Here is a 12949-nt window from a genome sequence, read left to right on the forward strand (position 1 = left end):
TGGCATTGTGCTGTAACTCAGAGCAGATCTGAGTATTCCCATTTAGATTCTTGACATAGCTATAGAATACTTTGTGGTTGTCTTTAGAGTCAGTGCCAATTTTGTTTTCATAACTAGCTTTGGAGGATTTTATGAGGGATCTCAGCTTCTTACTGAGGTTGACCAGGGAGTTTCACCAGTCATGGGATTTTACTCTTTTTTTACAACAGTTTCTTTCTTCTGTTGTAGAGTTTGTTTATGGCAGAGGATCACCAGATTGGCTTCCTTTTTTTGGAGGATAACATCTTGGTTCTATTAGGGATAACATGATTCATGCACTCGTGTAAGTGCTTATAAAGTGCATTTGTGTAGGATTCGGCAATCATACCTCTATTGTCCGTCTGCATGGGTGTCATGAAGTTTGCCACGTCTGTCTTAAGAAGTGTGAAGTTGACTTTGGAGAAGTTTTTTACGATGGTTTCCCTAATTGGGGGTGGGGGTGGGATGTGGATGTCTAGGCTGATTAGCTTGTGGTTGGATCTGACCAACGAGGAATTGACCTCTGGTGTGGAAGACTGGTTTCCCATGTTGGTAATGACCAGGTCTAGGATATTGCTGCCCCTGGTGGGGATGTGAATAAGTTGATCCAAGTCATTGGAATTTATGAATTCTAGAAAATGTTGAGCAAAAGAGTTGGTACATGAGTAGTTTTCCCACTTAGTGGTGGGGTAGTTGAAATGGCCCATTATTAGGGTGTTGGGTTGTACCCTAATACTTTCCAGTGTATCAAGAAATGAGGAGTGTGAATGCTGGGGCATGGTGGGGGGTCTGTAGCAAGCTACAATTTAGATTGCGGTCTTGCCCAGAGTTAGTTGCACTTGAATAATCTCAGATGCATTATGCTGTGCAACTAGCCTGGAGGTGAAGATATCTTTAATGAATATGGACACGCCTCCGCCTTTAGTGCTTCGTTCTGGGTTAGGTGGCCGAAAGGTGTGGTATGAATTGTAGCCTGGTAATGCAGGGGTGCTCTCTGGAGCTTTGAACCAGGTCTCTGTCACTGCACAGATGTCAATGTTCTCCATTTTAAGGAGTGCCTCGAGTGAGTGCATTTTGAGGTTTAGACTTCTAGCATTGAGTAGCATTACCCTCAGATTTTGCTTGCTTGTACCTGTTACGGTGGTGAATTTGTCATTTGAACCTTGCCTAAAAAAGGCACTATAGGGGTGGCAAGAGCCTTAGCCAGTATCTGGAATCCTAAGGGCGACAGGTGCAGGCCATCTCTGGCAAAGCATCGTGGTCTGTCGATCATGTCATCCCAGGCAGACAAATACTGGATCCCTTTAGAATGACACCAGAAGCTTAGCCAATTGTTGAAGTCAATCATTTTGTTCTTGTACTGTGATATCATACTGGGTGATGGCAGGATGCTACTCAGGGTTAGGGTCATACCTGCCTGGGATACAAGATCGGAGAGCTCCTCCATGTCTCTTTTCATGTAGTCCAGGGAGGTACGTCTCAGGTCATTCACATGGACAATGACAGTGTCATATTTGTACTTACTGTGGAGTGACCTGAGTGCATGCATTATGTGGTGGATCCTGGCACCTGACAGGCAGCTGACAGTAACTTTCTCCTTGTTTAGTCTAGTGAGTGGAACATCAGTGTGCCTGACCATAGAGTTACCTATGACTAGAGTGTTGGGTATGTTGTTATGCCTTATGGGCTGTGGTTCAGTGGCACACTGAGTTTGTGGGCTATGTGTCATTTGGGTTGTGTTGGGGGTGGAGGTTGCTTGCGTTTATGCTTTGGATGTCCCTGATGCTTGGGCAGGTTTTTATTGAGAGCCTCCATGAATGTAGGTGTGTGTTTTGTGTTTCTATGTGTGCGTTTTGGTGGTGTAGGTTTTGAAAGACTATGTGATGAGTATGGTGTGGTGCAGGTGTTTACCTTCTCCTCTTGACTGTCTAGTCCAGTCTTGGGTGAAGAGAGCTTTGCTTCCAGTTTGGCTATATAAGTGCATCTCTCAAAGGTTGTAGTGTTGGGTGGTAGGAGGAGAGGGTTGTCTGTGTACATGAGACAATTGCTGCATTGCCCCAAGATGCCCAGATTCATCAGGTAGACAGGAGAAATCACTGGGAGCTGACCGTTAGACATGCCTGGATAAGTGCTTATTTATTAAGTACTAAAAACTGCTTTCCACTAGACAAGTGAGGAAAGTTGAGTGCTGTAGTAATTGCAGCTTATGTAGTGCTTACAATGAGTTCTGAACAAGTGCTGAGTTCAAAGAAACAGATTTGAGTGCTGAAACCAGTAAACTGGCTAGTTATAAGAAAAAAAAACTAAGCTAGAAGGCTTCCCTCCAACCAAGAAGGGCTTGGGGGCTCAGAAGCCTACAAACAGTCTAGACCACTTAACAGGAATGGCAGGAAACAAGCTTAATTTTTTTTTGTTCTCTTTCCCAGATGGTCTCTTTGTACACATTAGGAGTGCCTGAAATCAGAATATGATCTCACTGCACTCAGTTGAGTGAGCAAATGAGATGGGCCCAGAAGGAGTATCCAAACACAAATTTACAAGAGGGGTGGACAGTTTCAAAGCCACTAAGATTAACACCAAAACAGAAACAGGGTGGGTGGGAAAACTAACTGAAGAACAGAGTCAAAACTTCCAGTTCACTTAATATTCATGCAACACAGTTAAATCAATTTAAATACTGTACTATTTGAAAAAAAAGTGCAGATAAAGGTACTTAAATTCTCTTAAACATCCAATTGAATACAGCTAGATCTTAGATGGCCAAAGCTGAGGTTTTTAAGCAGAAAATATTTCAAACTGTACCACTTAAATAGGCAAGGACAGGAAATCAAAGAATGTAGCTACCCCCACACCTGCAATTACTAACAGATAATAAAATTCAAGCAAGCACTAACTGAAGAACAGAGTCAAAACTTCCAGTTCAATTAATATTCATGCAACACAGTTAAATCAATTTAAATACTGTATTATTTGAAAAAAGTGCAGATAAAGGTACTTAAATTCTCTTATACATCCAGTTGAATACAGCTAGATCTTAGCCGGCCAAAGCTGAGGTTTTTAAGCAGAAAATATTTCAAACTGTACCACTTAAATAGGCAAGGACAGGAAATCAAAGAATGCAGCTACCCCCACACCTGCAATTACTAACAGATAATAAAATTCAAGCAAGCACTAACTGAAGAACAGAGTCAAAACTTCCAGTTCAGTTAATATTCATGCAACACAGTTAAATCAATTTAGATACTGTATTATATAAAATAAAGTGCAGATAAAGGTACTTAAATTCTCTTATACGTCCAGTTGAATACAGATAGATCTTAGTCGGCCAAAGCTGAGGTTTTTAAGCAGAAAATATTTCAAACTGTACCACTTAAATAGGCAAGGACAGGAAATCAAAGAATGTAGCTACCCCCACACCTGCAATTACTAACAGATAATAAAATTCAAGCAAGCACTAACTGAAGAACAGAGTCAAAACTTCCAGTTCAGTTAATATTCATGCAACACAGTTAAATCAATTTAAATACTGTATTATTTGAAAAAAAGTGAGGATAAAGGTACTTAAATTCTCTTATATGTCCAGTTGAATACAGCTAGATCTTAGCCAGCCAAAGCTGAGGTTTTTAAGCAGAAAATATTTCAAACTGTACCACTTAAATAGGCAAGGACAGGAAATCAAAGAATGTAGCTACCCCCACACCTGCAATTACTAACAGATAATAAAATTCAAGCAAGCACTAACTGAAGAACAGAGTCAAAACTTCCAGTTCAGTTAATATTCATGCAACACAGTTAAATCAATTTAAATACTGTATTATTTGAAAAAGTGCAGATAAAGGTACTTAAATTCTCTTATACATCCAGTTGAATACAGCTAGATCTTAGCCGGCCAAAGCTGAGGTTTTTAAGCAGAATGGATGATTCAGGCAGTGGCTTTGCACATGCACGTCATAGACTTCGGAGTGATGAACATCCTCGGTTACCATGCTGTGTAAAGATTAATTGCAAAACACAACAAAAAAGAAAACAATTCCCGGGATTCATGAAGCTTGCACCAGGTGCAGGCGTAGCGTAGGCAGTATAACGTCAAACATGGCCGCCGAGAGATTCAGGTACGATCCAATTCCATATGCACTACCGGCCTACGCCAGATCTGCACAGCCCTCAGCTTAGGTATGCTAATCACCCCATGCACAGTGCCACACCATGCAAATGAAGGTACATAGCGACTCATGAATTGGTGTAGGCGTAGCGTAAGCCCACAGAAATGTAAACCAAAAAACACGGTTTACATTTTTCCAAACAGAACAGTGGAGCTATGAAAGTGGACCAGACTCATGTATTACAAAGTTAACATATACCAATGGCTAGATATACAGCCAATGGCATAAGAAAAGATGCACAACACCTAAAAAACAACATTTAATGTCATGTCCACAGTAATGCAAAGTACAACCACAGGCCATGTGTGCGCAAATGGGAACACAAAGAAAATATATACAAATGTCATAAAATCGCAATGTAATACAAATCATGATTTCACCATAATACTCAATGGTATGCATGGTACACCACAACCAAGCTGCAAGGGTTGCTAAGGGTCTGTTACAGTGTTTGGCATGGTAACTAGGAATTAGTAGTCAATGCCATGCAAATGAGGCAAGTAATAGTGAATCGCAAACGTCCCGCCGGATTAAGGATGTACCATATGGTGAAGCACTACAACACAGAGGAGTGGCTTAGAGGTATACATGACATCAGCAGTGGGGTGTGCCACCATAGCTGTAAGCACATTGGAGCAATGCAAATTCAGTCTGTCCATTGCTAAGCAAAGCCACAGGACAGGGGTGGGGAGGTAGGAATAGCATTGTTTAGCTGAGAGCACATATGGTGCCCAAAAGCGCATGTGTATGGGGAGGAAAACGTGCCCAAAACCCAGTAAGCGGACACTTGTGCCATGCACCATAGCTCAAACAGGAAGGTCAGGGGAAGAAAATAAGGAAATGCCACAGTAGGGTAATTGGAGTACAACTGAGCAATTAACACCTATTAATTCACAGTGGGCAATCGACGGCAGCTGATAAGTCTGCTCACAGAAACCTGCAAAACAGGATAGGGGAGGTGTTGGATTGCAAAGAAAAGAGAACTGTCATAACAGAGCAAAGCAAACCTGCAGTAGACCAGCCATAGAACACATTACACAAGATAAGCCAAGTGTAGGAAAGTACAAATGAAAACAGGCTGCTGGATGCATGCCAGAAAATGGGAGGTGAAATGTGAAGAAATGTAAAGGGAAGGGCAAGAGGTAATCCACGGCAGCCAAATGTAATTCAACACCAAAGGCACCACAATAGTAGTTCCTGCCGTAAAACGCATAAGATACCCTGTAGCTACGATCGTACATACACACCCTATGACATTATCAGTGTTCACAGCACAATAGTATAAAGCGTGAAAGCACCCCACACACACCTGTGTATTCCCAAACACTGCACCATAGGTGTAAACATACAGGGAACTTTTACAATGTACATGTTGGGAGCTGCCATAGCTGTGATTCATCACCATGTGTTAGAGACTGACGGTGTTCTGGAGGATGATGCTGACAACCACCGCAGGCCCTGGAGGAGGAGAAGAGTGTTCAGACCAAGGGTAACCTACCAGGGGCTACATGATCTGGAGATAGTAGAGCGTTACAAGGTGGACAGGGACATCTTACAGCAAATAGTTGAGCTGTGCCGACAACTCCTGAGATCCGAAACAACAGAGGGGAACCCATCCCAGTATACACGAAGGTATGTGTAAGCTTGCGAATACTAGCCACAGGTACCTTTCAAAGGCCAACTGGAGATATAATGGGGATCCCACAGGCATCAGCATCCAGGGTACTACACCAGTTCCCGGATGCCATCTTACCAAATGCCAATGAGAATATATACTTCCCCTGAACTCAGGAGGAGTTGGCCAGCAATATGCGTCTCTTCCACCATGTGGCACATTACCCGGAGGTACTGGGTGCGAAAGACTGCACGCACATAGATATCAAGTCACCACCCGGTGAGCATGGTAGGAGCTACATTAACCGCAAGGGATACCACTCCATCAACTGCCAGGTTGTGTGCAATGCCCAGGGCATTATCATGGATGTGTGTGCTGGCAGCCCTGGAAGTTACCATGACTCCCACATGTGGCATGCCTCACAGCTGTATCAGGTATTTGTCAGGGGGACATCCCACATGGCCACCTTGTAGGGGATGCTGGCTATGCACTGGAGCCATGGATGATGACTCCCATTAGAAATGCACACACACCCATGCAAGAACGCCATAATGAGGCACACGCACAAACCAGAATCATCATAGAGCATGTGTTCGGGATGCTGAAATCATGGTTCCGTTGCATGGACATATCTGGTGGAGCCTTGCAGTACTCTCCAAGCATGTGTGCCCACAACCTCATAGTATGTGCCATGCTACATAATATGATCCTGCGGAAACAGCTGCAGCAGGGACAAAATGGTGAAAGCCCTCACAGCCCACTGCAATTGCCAAGGCCATCACAGGCACAGAGGGATTCAGGCCACGAACACCCTGTGACAGCCCCAGTAGGCAGATGGAGGTGCGCCCAATATGCCTATGCCTTGGCAAAGAGGGAATGTATAACACATACTCTGACAGTGTAGGCCCCTATGGAATGACACACCTCTCCACCTGCACACACAGTAAAATTGATGGCACACACACACGACCACCTGTAAATTGTAATGTATAGGTGGTCTACTGTGTGAATCCTACATAGGCAGCCCTCAACCATTCTACACACAACAGCTATTGGAACAAGGAATGTCAAAACCTGAACAGTGCACACACCTATCAGCATATGTTGGTACTGTGTGCATAGGTTCCTAGGTTCATCGGTAGGTACACGCCCGATTGTCAGAGGCCATTCATCAATTGAGGCAAACAGTGTCTGCTGTCGCCACCACATCGAGTAACCAACTGTCGCTCAGTGGAGCATAGCCAATTGCAGGATCCATGTGTGTAATCACTGTTCCCCACACACTCTGCATGGATTCCCTAGTGTGTTAATGAGGGGCTCCATATAATGTATTCATGGATGTAGTGGTGAAGCATGGGGTGTACCCATGACAGGTATCTGTCATCCCAGCATTATAGTGTGTGGCTCACTGTGACATACATACCCAATGCTGGAGCACATTCATTAAACATCACTTGGACATACGATTAATAGGTCTCATCCATATGTAAACTATCTGAGTTACCCATATGATCGCAGTATGGAGTAACAGCCATAGTACAGTCCACATACAAAACGCCATAACATGTGTACAAATCCCAGATGCCCAAGTGGTAAATGCAGTGACTGTCGTGCATGTTATTGGTCCCACATCCTGCAAGGGATGTAATGTAATCCCGAAGGCACGAATAATGCATGTTGGATGCAGGTCATCAGATCATGTTTAGCACATGTTAGTGGGAATATGCTTGCCCAGTGCTGGTAAGCATTGTTTAAGTATGACTATACGGATATGAGCGAAACAGGGCTAAGCTTCTCTGAATATCACGCAGATCACGGTCAATGATGTCCAGAACAGGTGAAACCAGCATTATTCACCCCTGTACTAATAGTGCCTGCTCTGAAGGGTAAAATGACCACTGCCAGGAGTAGAACATGCAATCATGTACACAATCATCTAACACTAAGCTACCCAAGATGTACCAATGGCAGGTGTGTAATGTGACAGGTTCAAACACAAACATGCAGAGTCCAGGTAACAGTATACACTGACATGTACACAATGAAAGGTGTATTCTGCCTGTCAATATCTCTGTGTTTTATATATATATATATATATATATATATATATATATATATATATATATATATATATATAGAAAGGGTGATAGAGAGATATATGTTGATATATACGGATTCACCTATATCTGCAAATATGTAGATAGGTCAACGGCATGTACACAACCATGGAGGTACAAATAAATAGGATACTGCCAACTATGGAATGTGTCACATACTGACACGAGTAATATATGAGGCTGAAAGACCGAAAGAACACAGTACCGGAACACTAGAACCGCGTGTAATATTAGCACGATATTAAGGGACATTTAGTTATCGCTGCCGGTGTTGCGGTCCACATAGGTACTGTGTTCAACTGTGTTTGTGATTGCCGTAGTCTGTGTATGTGTGTGTTGAGGGTGCTGTATACGTTTCTGTGGGACTGTAATGTGTGTGTGTGTGTTTGCATTGTGTGTCTGTTAGTGCTAACTCGGAGGTAGATCATTACAGTAGGTGTGGTTATAGCTGACAGTAGGCATACGGTTACCATCTGTCCCACTTTAACAGGGACAGCCCCTCCATGGGCAGTTGTGTCCTGACAAAAAATATTAATTAGGGCAAATGTCCAAGATTGTAGGACATAATTATGTCCCATATATTATGTAATAGTTGCATTAAATAGTTATGCCTATATCTAAAAAACATAAATGTTACATGAAACATGATAAGTAGCTAAAGTGCTACAAGAGTAAGTATGTATTCAGGATAAAAGTATGTGCTATCCTGTGTACTAACCTTGGGTATGTGTCGGCCTGTAAACACCGATGTGTGTCCTGCAAATGTCCCACTATGGCCATTTGAAAAGGTAACAACCCATGCCAAAGAGGTTCAGTCACCAACACAACTGCAATGAATGCAAATATCTGTGACAGAAATACATGGGACAGCTGTCATTTAGTAACATTCCTTTACATATCGCTGTATTTTTGGAGGTATGGAAGTATCAACCTCACCTGCATACTATATAGAAACCAATTAACAATGGCCCAATGTATAAGCCCATAACAACCATAGTTTCAGTCTACTAACTGATAGGTCCTCAATTAGGGAAGGAGCCCACACACATATATGGAATAAGTAGAAATGCAGTCCCCACAAACCTGTATATGCTATGTACACCCACCTACATCTCCCACATACCAAACAATAACAATACAGACTGTAATAACATCACAAACATCCACTCACTCAATTACATCTTCAGAAGCGTTAACATACCTTGTGAGAGACACATTTGTAAAGGTGCCATGTGAAATCGTAGCTGTTGTATAAAGGAACAGATGGCGATGTTACAGGTTTTGTTTGCAATAGTTGCTTATCAGACGGTTGAGAAGACAGGTACACTCACATATAGAACCACATACTCTAGCTGTCACACACAATCCACGGGGGACATGAATCCAAAATATCTGTGTCTCTACAAATAGCAGTTGCAATTCCACACAACAAAACACATACAGGCCGTCTCCCCGAAGGTAGGGCAAAAGGGCAAAGCCCAAGTGGAGAATTCAATTATACCCCACTGTTGCCACATAATTGGCAAATGGAGTAGCTGCACAGCTGATGCACATGTAATAATTTACTCAGGAACACCAACTGGCGGCAGGAAACCACATGTTACAGGTATCAACGTATATAAGGATGACTTGCCAGACATTCAAACCGTATGCTCATACCATAGAACCATTTAAACAGTAAAGGTGTAAGAGAGATATTTACGAAAGTTCAGAATGCTAACAAGGTATGTAGAACACTCAGTATGCTAGTGTATGTATAACCTGTTTTGTATTAATTAAAAGTGTCCGCAATACGTATTATGTAGTGATGTCTTGCTAAGCATAGTAACACTTGTAGAAATTGTGTGTCCTGCTGTGGGCCACAAGGCAAACATCACAGACACCACAAGGGATGCTACATGAGGGCTTTAAACAGAACAATTCCACACCACCTGCCGTCAGTGGTAGGGTATGTCCAACAAGTACGTGCCATAGCAGGGGATAGTATATGTTGATATACTGTCACATTAGGCATGTGTATAGGCATCTAACAACAATAACATGCCTAAGGTGGTCCTGCTGTGCAAGTATGCTTTGCATTATGGGATAATATGTATAATTTGTGTAATGTACAGTATTGTAGGTAGATATGTCAGATATTCTACACAGCATAACAGTTATATCATGCAAACAAAAGGTATCGTCTATTGGCATGTACAATACACAATAACAGGATACATATGGATTGTAGTCACGGGACACTGCAACAGCATGATAGCTAATCAAAATGGAAGAGCTACTCAATTAACCATGCACAAAGGACATGTAATAGCTTCACAGGTTCATAGTGAGGTACTATGCTGTCTGGCAAGTATATGTGTAAGCCCAACTACAGTGTTTACACCGGCAGCACCTCTCTAGGGTAGTGTCCTGTCTGTGAACAGCAGAGCCATGTGTTACCTGCACCTCTGCACAGTACAGCCACTGCAGTGATCCCAGGCGTACATGTGTGTCTCCCATCCACCAAGTGAGGTATCTCATAAACAGTGCTACTGAGTGTCCCTGTGTGATGTACATAGGAATCATGTTCCAAAGCATGGTGAGTGTCTGGTTTGGGAATGTAACCCTCAAGAACATCCCACTCATTGTTGGTTTGTGCACAAATCCATGAGCATGTTGCTCTCAGTGGCTTTTGCTTATGTCGCTTATGTGGAGTATATCCATGAATATTGTTGTGGACATGGGCCCTGTATGTTCAGCAGAGGTCACCCCTGAGTATGCAGTATGCAAATGTGTACAGTCGAGGTGTCCGTAGTACTGCCGCATACGTCAACCTTCGGAGCTCAATAATCCTCATGGTGTGTTAATGTTGTGGTATGTAAAGCCATTGCTGTTCTGTAAGGTACACCCTAATCAGGGTGTTGTACCCTTGAATGTGTGTATACGTCAGGAGTTTAGAGGTACAATGGGTGCCTTTGTTCCAGCTACAAACCCAGTACAGATAAGGGTGGCCACATAGAAGGATATCCACTCCACATTGGCAATATGGTTATCAAAGGAGTGGGTGCTACATACGTGTGTACTAAGATCCCGTATAATGTTACATGTATGTAGCGGACTACCACCTATGTGATAGTCAGTGGGTGATTGGTGTAATCCAAAGGGGATGCTCATGCACCATGTGTCATGCAGCTTGAGGCCATGTTATCGACATCAGGTATCCGTCACAGTGACACCCTTATGGAGGGAGTCTGTATCAGCTGTTGGATCAATCATGGCACCTTGTATGCACTTCTCTGGAAACCTAGTCAGGAAAAGTCCCTCTGTGCTAGCCTGTACCTCAGGGAAGCATATACCGAACATGAGGGGCCCTATGACTGAGGACTGTGGTATGCCAAGTGTAACTGAAATACAGTAGGTACTACGGTATGCTACCCTCATTGTGTGGGTCCTGTGTGTGAGCCACTTTGAAAAACTTCCTGAGATGTAGGGGTCGATGTGCAGGTGGGTGTGTATGTTGTCAATACCAGAATGGGGAACAGTGCTGAAAGTCAATGAGAGGACAATGTAGGCTGTGTGGACCCCTTACCATCATCAGCTACCCTGGTAACTGTATCAAAGGAGTCCACCAGGTGTAGGAGCCATGGTCTGGCCCTAACAAGTCCAACCTGGGTGGCTTCAAAGGCCTGGAGCCCACCAATGTATCTGTGAATGAATTCCATGATGATGTGCCCCATAGCCTTGCAGAACAGTCCAGTCAGGCATATAGGGCAATAGCCCCTCTGGTTCATTGTGGAGCCACCTGTGTGGAGTGTGATAACTGTTGCTGTGCACCATTCAGGGGCTACAATGTCTGATACAAGGCTATTAGTGAATCTGGTGGCCAAGTGAGGAGACATGTCGTTCTGAGGTTTGTGGAAATCACAGCCTGGGATGTTGGATGGTCACATGGAGTCTGTGTTCCAGGCCTTAGAGAGTGCAGGTTGGAACTGTGCAGTTGTGACCGCAGGGACCCCGCAATGTTCCTGCATAGATTATGGCACTGTAGGGAGTGAGAGGGTGTAAAGTTAGCACTGAACCCATCCACCAGGATGTTGCCAACATCACTCAGTTCTGTAATGTTCCTGAGTAACCGTTGTATGTCAGAGCAGATGTGAGTATTGCCATTGACTACTGACATACCTCCATAATGCTTTGTGGTACACCCTGGAATGTGTCGCAGTAATGTTTACGTAGCTAGGTTTGGAGGATGTGATAAGGGATCCTGGAGCCCTACTGAGGCTGACCAGTGAGCTACCCCACCCATGGGATTGTACTCCACTTTGCAACAGCCTCCACCTTTTGTTGTACATTATGGCCATGGAACTGGACCCCCAGAGCAGCGTCCATTATCTGGTGGGTACCATCATGGCTCTGTTTGGAATAGCATGATCCATGCAGTAGTGTAAGTGCTAATGAAGTGCACTGGGGTATGTTTCAACATTTGTATGTGCATTGTCCATCTGCACGGGTGCTATGACGTTTACTACTGCTGTCATAAGACGTCTGTAGTAGGCGTTGTACTAATCTTGTACTGTGTATGCCATGAAGGGTGTGGTGCCGGGATGTGGATAACAAGAGTGATTAGCATATGTTCAGAAACTACCAACGAGGGGATAACCACAGGTGTGGAAGACCAGTGACATGTTGGTAATGTCCATGTCTAGGATATTGTTGGTCTTGGTGGTGATGTGTATGGGTTGATCCAGCCGAGTGGAGTTTATGAATCTTGGACAGCGTTGGCCTAATGTGTCGGTACATGAGTAGCTATCCCAGTTAAGTGTGGGGTAGTGTCAGTCGCACATCAGTAGTACCTGTCTGAACCCTACTGTCCAGTACACCAGGAAATGAGGACCGGTAACCATGGGGTATGTTGTTGAATTCATAGCATGTTACAATGTGTATAGCAGTTCTGGCCACAGTTAGCTGCACGTGGATCACCTCTGATGCATTATGCTAAGTAACCAGCCAGGAGGTGTGTACAACATACTGAAATATGGGCACACCTCAGCCGTGGG

The sequence above is a fragment of the Protopterus annectens genome, chromosome 1.part0, assembly GCF_019279795.1.
Source record: "Protopterus annectens isolate FY-2018-M chromosome 1.part0, PAN1.0, whole genome shotgun sequence".
In the NCBI taxonomy this organism is placed as follows: Eukaryota; Metazoa; Chordata; order Ceratodontiformes; family Protopteridae; genus Protopterus; species Protopterus annectens.